The 8,629-nt window shown below is 45.2% G+C and overlaps 1 protein-coding gene across 2 annotated transcripts in view; it reads right to left on the bottom strand.

The window, feature by feature from the left end:
* Nucleotides 1–8,629, bottom strand: part of MAML1 (mastermind like transcriptional coactivator 1) — a 202,868-nt gene that overhangs the window by 45,457 nt on the left and 148,782 nt on the right. The window lies entirely within an intron of this gene.

Raw genomic sequence — 8,629 nt, 5'->3', positions numbered from 1 at the left:
GACAGAGCTGAAATCTGTCCCTTTAATGAACTAGCTGATAAACCCTTTTCTAAACCTTCTTGTAGAAAAGACAATATCCTAGCGATCCTAACCTTACTCCAGGAGTAACCTTTGGATTCGCACCAGTATAGGTATTTCCGCCATATTTTATGGTAAATCCTTCTGGTAACAGGCTTCCTAGCCTGAATCAGGGTATCAATAACCGACTCAGAAAAACCACGTTTTGATAAAATCAAGCGTTCAATTTCCAAGCAGTCAGCTTCAGAGAAGTTAGATTTTGATGTTTGAATGGACCCTGTATCAGAAGGTCCTGTCTTAGAGGTAGAGACCAAGGCGGACAGGATGACATGTCCACTAGATCTGCATACCAAGTCCTGCGTGGCCAAGCAGGTGCTATTAGAATTACTGATGCTCTCTCCTGTTTGATTTTGGCAATCAATCGAGGAAGCAGCGGGAAGGGTGGAAACACATAAGCCATCCTGAAGTTCCAAGGTGCTGTCAAAGCATCTATCAGAACTGCTCCCGGATCCCTGGATCTGGACCCGTAGCGAGGAAGTTTGGCGTTCTGGCGAGACGCCATGAGATCTATCTCTGGTTTGCCCCAACGTCGAAGTATTTGGGCAAAGACCTCCGGATGAAGTTCCCACTCCCCCGGATGAAGAGTCTGGCGACTCAAGAAATCCGCCTCCCAGTTCTCCACTCCCGGGATGTGGATTGCTGACAGGTGGCAAGAGTGAGACTCTGCCCAGCGAATTATCTTTGATACTTCCATCATTGCTAGGGAGCTTCTTGTCCCTCCCTGATGGTAGATGTAAGCTACAGTCGTGATGTTGTCCGACTGAAACCTGATGAACCCCCGAGTTATTAACTGGGGCCAAGCCAGAAGGGCATTGAGAACTGCTCTCAATTCCAGAATGTTTATTGGAAGGAGACTCTCCTCCTGATTCCATAGTCCCTGAGCCTTCAGAGAATTCCAGACAGCGCCCCAACCTAGTAGGCTGGCGTCTGTTGTTACAATTGTCCAGTCTGGCCTGCTGAATGGCATCCCCCTGGACAGGTGTGGCCGATGAAGCCACCATAGAAGAGAATTTCTGGTCTCTTGATTCAGATTCAGAGTAGGGGACAAATCTGAGTAATCCCCATTCCACTGACTTAGCATGCATAATTGCAGCGGTCTGAGGTGTAGGCGTGCAAAAGGTACTATGTCCATTGCCGCTACCATTAAGCCGATCACCTCCATGCATTGAGCTACTGACGGGTGTTGAATGGAATGAAGGACGCGGCATGCATTTTGAAGTTTTGTTAACCTGTCTTCTGTCAGGTAAATCTTCATTTCTACAGAATCTATAAGAGTCCCCAAGAATGGAACTCTTGTGAGAGGAAAGAGAGAACTCTTCTTTTCGTTCACTTTCCATCCATGCGACCTTAGAAATGCCAGAACTAACTCTGTATGAGACTTGGCAGTTTGAAAGCTTGAAGCTTGTATTAGAATGTCGTCTAGGTACGGAGCTACCGAAATCCCTCGCGGTCTTAGTACCGCTAGAAGGGCACCCAGAACCTTTGTGAAGATTCTTGGAGCCGTAGCCAATCCGAATGGAAGAGCTACAAACTGGTAGTGCCTGTCTAAGAAGGCAAACCTTAGATACCGGTGATGATCTTTGTGGATCGGTATGTGAAGGTAAGCATCCTTTAAATCCACTGTGGTCATGTACTGACCCTCTTGGATCATGGGTAAGATTGTCCGAATAGTTTCCATTTTGAACGATGGAACTCTTAGGAATTTGTTTAGAGTCTTTAAATCTAAGATTGGCCTGAAAGTTCCCTCTTTTTTGGGAACCACAAACAGGTTTGAGTAGAACCCTTGTCCTTGTTCCGACCACGGAACCGGATGGATCACTCCCATTGTTAACAGATCTTGTACGCAGCGTAGAAACGCTTCTTTCTTTATCTGGTTTGTTGACAACCTTGACAGATGAAATCTCCCTCTTGGGGGAGATAATTTGAAGTCTAGAAGGTATCCCTGAGATATGATCTCTAGTGCCCAGGGATCCTGAACATCTCTTGCCCAGGCCTGGGCGAAGAGAGAGAGTCTGCCCCCTACTAGATCCGGTCCCGGATCGGGGGCTCTCGGTTCATGCTGTCTTTGGGGCAGCAGCAGGTTTCCTGGCCTGCTTGCTTTTGTTCCAGGACTGGTTAGGCTTCCAGCCTTGCCTGTAACGAGCAACAGCTCCTTCCTGTTTTGGTGCAGTGGAGGTTGATGCTGCTCCTGTTTTGAAATTCCGAAAGGGACGAAAATTAGACTGTCTAGCCTTAGCTTTGGCCTTGTCTTGAGGTAGGGCGTGGCCCTTACCTCCCGTAATGTCAGCGATAATTTCTTTCAAACCGGGCCCGAATAAGGACTGCCCCTTGAAAGGTATATTAAGTAATTTGGACTTAGAAGTAACATCAGCTGACCAGGATTTTAGCCACAGTGCCCTGCGTGCCTGTATGGCGAATCCTGAGTTCTTAGCCGTAAGTTTGGTTAAATGTACTACGGCCTCCGAAATGAAAGAATTAGCTAGTTTAAGGACTCTAAGCCTGTCCGTAATGTCGTCTAGCGTAGAGGAACTAAGGTTCTCTTCAAGCGACTCAATCCAAAATGCTGCCGCAGCCGTAATCGGCGCGATACATGCAAGGGGTTGTAATATAAAACCTTGTTGAACAAACATTTTCTTAAGGTAACCCTCTAATTTTTTTGTCCATTGGATCTGAGAAAGCACAGCTATCCTCCACCGGGATAGTGGTACGCTTAGCTAAAGTAGAAACTGCTCCCTCCACCTTGGGGACCGTTTGCCATAAGTCCCGAGTGGTGGCGTCTATTGGAAACATCTTTCTAAATATTGGAGGGGGTGAGAACGGCACACCGGGTCTATCCCACTCCTTAGTAACAATTTCAGTTAGTCTCTTAGGTATAGGAAAAACGTCAGTACTCGCCGGTACCGCAAAGTATTTATCCAACCTACACAGTTTCTCTGGTATTGCAACAGTGTTACAATCGTTGAGAGCTGCTAAGACCTCCCCTAGTAGTACACGGAGGTTCTCCAATTTAAATTTAAAATTTGAAATATCTGAGTCCAATCTGTTTGGATCAGAACCGTCACCCACAGAATGAAGCTCTCCGTCCTCATGCTCTGCGAGCTGTGACGCAGTATCAGACATGGCCCTAGCATTGTCAGCGCACTCTGTTCTCACCCCAGAGTGATCACGCTTGCCTCTTAGTTCAGGTAATTTAGACAAAACTTCAGTCATAACAGTAGCCATATCTTGTAATGTTATCTGTAATGGCCGCCCAGATGTACTAGGCGCCAAAATATCACGCACCTCCCGGGCGGGAGATGCAGGTACTGTCGCGTGAGGCGAGTTAGTCGGCATAACTCTCCCCTCGCTGTTTGGTGAAATTTGTTCACATTGTACAGATTGACTTTTATTTAAAGTAGCATCAATACAGTTAGTACATAAATTTCTATTGGGCTCCACCTTGGCATTGGAACAAATGACACAGATATCTTCCTCTGAGTCAGACATGTTTAACACACTAGCAAAAAAACTTACAACTTGGTTATAATCTTTTTTAGCAAAAAAACGCACTGTGCCTCAAAGAGGTACTAACGATTAAATGACAGTTGAAATAATGAACTGAAAAACAGTTATTGCATCAAACTTTAAAACAACACAACTTTTAGCAAAGGTTTGTTCCCATTAGTAAAAAACAACACTAATTAAATTTGTACATAAGAAAACAAAACAACGTTTTTTATACACAGTCACTATAAGAATTCTCACAGCTCTGCTGAGAGAATTTACCTCCCTTCAAAGAAGTTTGAAGACCCCTGAGATCTGTCAGAGATGAACCGGATCATGCAGGAAATATAAAAGTAGCTGACTGGAATTTTTTGATGCGTAGCAAAGAGCGCCAAAAACGGCCCCTCCCTCTCCCACACAGCAGTGAAGAGAAACGAAACTGTCACAATTAAAGCAAGTGGAAAATAATGCCCAAATATTTATTCACACAGTACCTCAGCAATGTAAACGATTCTACATTCCAGCAAAAAACGTTTAACATGAGAATAGTTATTAAAAGGATTAGTGACCTTTAACACAGTAGTTCCGGTGAAATACCATCCCCAGAATACTGAAGTGTATACATACATGTCATTTTAACGGTATGGCAGGCTTTTCTCATCAATTCCATTCAGAAAATAAAAACTGCCACATACCTCAATGCAGATTCATCTGCTCGCTGTCCCCTGATCTGAAGCCTTTACCTCCCTCAGATGGTCGAGAACAGCAATATGATCTTAACGACTCCGGTTAAAATCATAGTAAAAAATCTCTGTCAGATTCTTCCTCAAACTCTGCCAGAGAAGTAATAACACGCTCCGGTGCTATTTTAAAATAACAAACTTTTGATTGAAGTCATAAAAACTAAGTATAATCACCATAGTCCTCTCACACATCCTATCTAGTCGTTGGGTGCAAGAGAATGACTGGGACTGACGTAGAGGGGAGGAGCTATATGCAGCTCTGCTGGGTGAATCCTCTTGCATTTCCTGTTGGGGAGGAGTTATATCCCAGAAGTAATGATGACCCGTGGACTGATCACACATAACAGAAGAAACATGTTTTTAAACACACTGGCAAGTGAAAAGAAAGCTAAAACTGCCTTGTTTCACTTTAAGGCGGTTTTCACTTTACAGCGGGGCTCCGGTCCCTAACCCGCTGTATGAGCGGGGTATACCTGTATTGTGCTTCCTGAGTCTGAAATGCTGCTGTTCTGTCAGACTAGCGAATTCATCAGACTAAAGAACGAAATTGACATTGTCAGCTTTCTGATAAAAAAAGAAAACATAATTTATGCTTACCTGATAAATTTATTTCTCTTGTAGTGTATCCAGTCCACGGATCATCCATTACTTGTGGGATATTCTCCTTCCCAACAGGAAGTTGCAAGAGGATCACCCACAGCAGAGCTGCTATATAGCTCCTCCCCTAACTGTCATATCCAGTCATTCGACCGAAAACAGAGAAAGGAGAAGCCATAGGGTGCAGTGGTGACTGTAGTTTAATTAAAATTTAGACCTGCCATAAAAGGACAGGGCGGGCCGTGGACTGGATACACAAGAGAAATAAATTTATCAGGTAAGCATAAATTATGTTTTCTCTTGTTAAGTGTATCCAGTCCACGGATCATCCATTACTTGTGGGATACCAATACCAAAGCTAAAGTACACGGATGATGGGAGGGACAAGGCAGGATTAAGCGGAAGGGACCACTGTTTGAAGAACCTTTCTCCCAAACACAGCCTCCGAAGAAGCAAAAGTATCAAATTTGTAAACATTTTAAAAAGTGTGAAGCAAAGACCAAGTCGCAGCCTTGCAAATCTGTTCAACAGAGGCCTCATTTTTGAAGGCCCAGGTGGAAGCCACAGCTCTAGTAGAATGAGCTGTAAACCTTTCAGGGGGCTGCTGTCCAGCAGTCTCATAGGCTAGGCTTATTACGCTCCGAAGCCAAAAGGAAAGAGGTTGCCGAAGCTTTTTGACCTCTCCTCTGTCCAGAGTAAACGACAAACAGGAAAGATGTTTGACAAAAATCCTTAGTAGCTTGTAAGTAAAACTTCAAGGCACGGACTACGTCCAGATTATGTAAATGACGTTCCTTCTTTGAAGAAGGATTAGGGCACAACGATGGAACAACAATCTCTTGATTGATATTCTTGTTAGAAACCACCTTAGGTAAAAACCCAGGTTTGGTACGCAGAACTACCTTACCTGCATGAAAAATCAGATAGGGAGAATCACATTGTAAGGCAGATAGCTCAGAGACTCTCCGAGCCGAGGAAATAGCTATCAAAAACAGAACTTTCCAAGATAAAAGTTTAATATCAATGGAATGGATGGGTTCAAACGGAACTCCTTGAAGAACCTTAAGAAACAAGTTTAAGCTCCACGAGGGAGCAACAGGTTTAAACCCAGGCTTAAATCTAACCAAAGCCTGGCAAAATGCCTGGACGTCTGGAACCTCTGCCAGACGCTTGTGCAAAAGAATAGACAGAGCAGAAATCTGTCCCTTTAAGGAACTAGCTGATAATCCTTTGTCCAAGCCCTCTTGGAGAAAAGACAATATTCTAGGAATCCTAACTTTACTCCATGAGTATGTCTTGGATTCACACCAATAAAGATATTTACTCCATATCTTGTGGTAGATTTTCCTGGTAACAGGCTTTCGTGCCTGTATTAAAGTATCAATGACCGACTTGGAGAAGCCACGCTTTGATAGAATCAAGCATTCAATCTCCATGCAGTCAGTCTCAGAAAAATTAGATTTGGATGATTGAAAGGACCTTGTAATCAGAAGGTCCTGTCTTAGAGGCAGAGTCCATGGTGGAAAGGATGACATGTCCACTAGGTCTGCATACCAAGTCCTGCGTGGCCACGCAGGTGCTATCAGAATCACCGATGCTCTCTCCTGTTTGATTTTGGCAATCAGTCGAGGGAGCAGAGGAAACTGTGGAAACACATAAGCCAGGTTGAAGAACCAAGGCGCTGCTAGCGCATCAGCGTCGCTTCTGGGTCCCTGGACCTGGATCCGTAACAAGGAAGCTTGGCGAGACGCCATGAGATCCAACTCTGGTTTGCCCCAACGATGAATCAACTGAGCAAACACCTCCGGATGGAGTTCCCACTCCCCCGGATGGAAAGTCTGACTTAGAAAATCCGCCTCCCAGTTCTCCACGCCTGGGATATGGATTGCTGACAGGTGGCAAGAGTGGTACTCTGCCCAGCAAATTATTTTTGAGACTTCTAACATCGCTAGGGAACTCCTGGTTCCCCCTTGATGGTTGATGTAAGCCACAGCCGTGATGTTGTCCGACTGAAATCTGATGAACCACTATCCCTGTGCCTTCAGGGAATTCCAGACTGCACCCCAACCTAGAAGGCTGGCATCTGTTACAATTGTCCAATCTGGCCACCGAAAGGTCATACCCTTGGACAGGTGTACCCGAGACAACCACCAGAGAAGAGAATCTCTGGTCTCTTGATCCAGATTTAGCAGAGGGGACAAATCTGTGTAATCCCCATTCCACTGACTCAGCATGCATAATTGCAGCGGTCTGAGATGAAGGCGCGCAAATGGCACAATGTCCATTGCCGCTACCATTAAGCCGATTGCCTCCATACACTGAGCTACCGAAGGGCGCGGAATGGAGTGATGAACAGGGCAAGCATTTAGAAGTTTTGATAACCTGGACTCAGTCAGGTAAATTTTCATTTCTACAGAATCTATAAGAGTCCCTAAGAAGGAGACTCTTGTGAGTGGGGATAGAGAACTCTTTTCCTCGTTCACTTTCCACCCGTGCGACCTCAGAAATGCCAGAACTATCTCTGTATGAGACTTGGCAACTTGAAAGCTTGACGCCTGTATCAGGATGTTGTCTAGATACGGAGCCACCGCTATGCCTCGCGGTCTTAGAACCGCCAGAAGTGAGCCCAGAACCTTTGTAAAGATTCTCGGGGCTGTAGCCAACCCGAAGGGAAGAGCTACAAATTGGTAATGCCCGTCTAGAAAGGCAAACCTTAGAAACCGATGATGATCTTTGTGAATCGGTATGTGAAGGTAGGCATCCTTTAAGTCCACTGTGGTCATGTACTGACCTTCTTGGATCATGGGTAGGATGGTCCGAATAGTTTCCATTTTGAATGATGGAACTCTGAGGAATTTGTTTAAGATCTTTAGATCCAAAATTGGTCTGAAGGTTCCCTCTTTTTTGGGAACCACAGATTTGAATAAAAACCCTGTCCTTGTTCCGTCCGCGGAACTGGATGGATCACTCCCATAACGAGGAGGTCTTGCACACAGCGTAGGAATGCCTCTTTCTTTATCCGATTTGCAGATAGCCTTGAAAGATGAAAACTCCATTGTGGAGGGGAAGCTTTGAAGTCCAGAAGATATCCCTGAGATATGATCTCCAACGCCCAGGGATCCTGAACATCTCTTGCCCACGCCTGGGCGAAGAGAGAAAGTCTGCCCCCTACTAGATCCGTCGCCGGATAGGGGGCCGTTCCTTCATGCTGTCTTAGAGGCAGCAGCAGGCTTTTTGGCCTGCTTGCCTTTGTTCCAGGACTGGTTAGGTTTCCAGGCCTGCTTAGATTGAGCAAAAGTTCCCTCTTGTTTTGAAGCGGAGGAAGTTGATGCTGCACCTGCCTTGAAATTTCGAAAGGCACGAAAATTAGATTGTTTGGCCTTTGCTTTGGCCCTGTCCTGAGGAAGGGTGTGACCCTTACCTACAGTAATGTCAGCAATAATTTCCTTCAAACCAGGCCCGAATAAGGTCTGCCCCTTGAAAGGAATGTTGATTAATTTAGACTTTGAAGTCACGTCAGCTGACCAGGATTTAAGCCATAGCGCTCTACGCGCTTGGATGGCGAATCCGGAATTCTTAGCCGTTAGTTTAGTCAAATGAAAAATGGCATCAGAAACAAATGAGTTAGCTAGCTTAAGTGTTCTAAGCTTGTCAATAATTTCAGTCAATGGAGCTGTATGGAAGGCCTCTTCCAGGGCCTCAAACCAAAATGCCACCGCGGCCGTGAC

Source organism: Bombina bombina, chromosome 6 (genome assembly GCF_027579735.1).
Source record: "Bombina bombina isolate aBomBom1 chromosome 6, aBomBom1.pri, whole genome shotgun sequence".
Classification (NCBI taxonomy): domain Eukaryota; kingdom Metazoa; phylum Chordata; class Amphibia; order Anura; family Bombinatoridae; genus Bombina; species Bombina bombina.
This window is presented reverse-complemented; position numbering and strand designations above follow the sequence as displayed.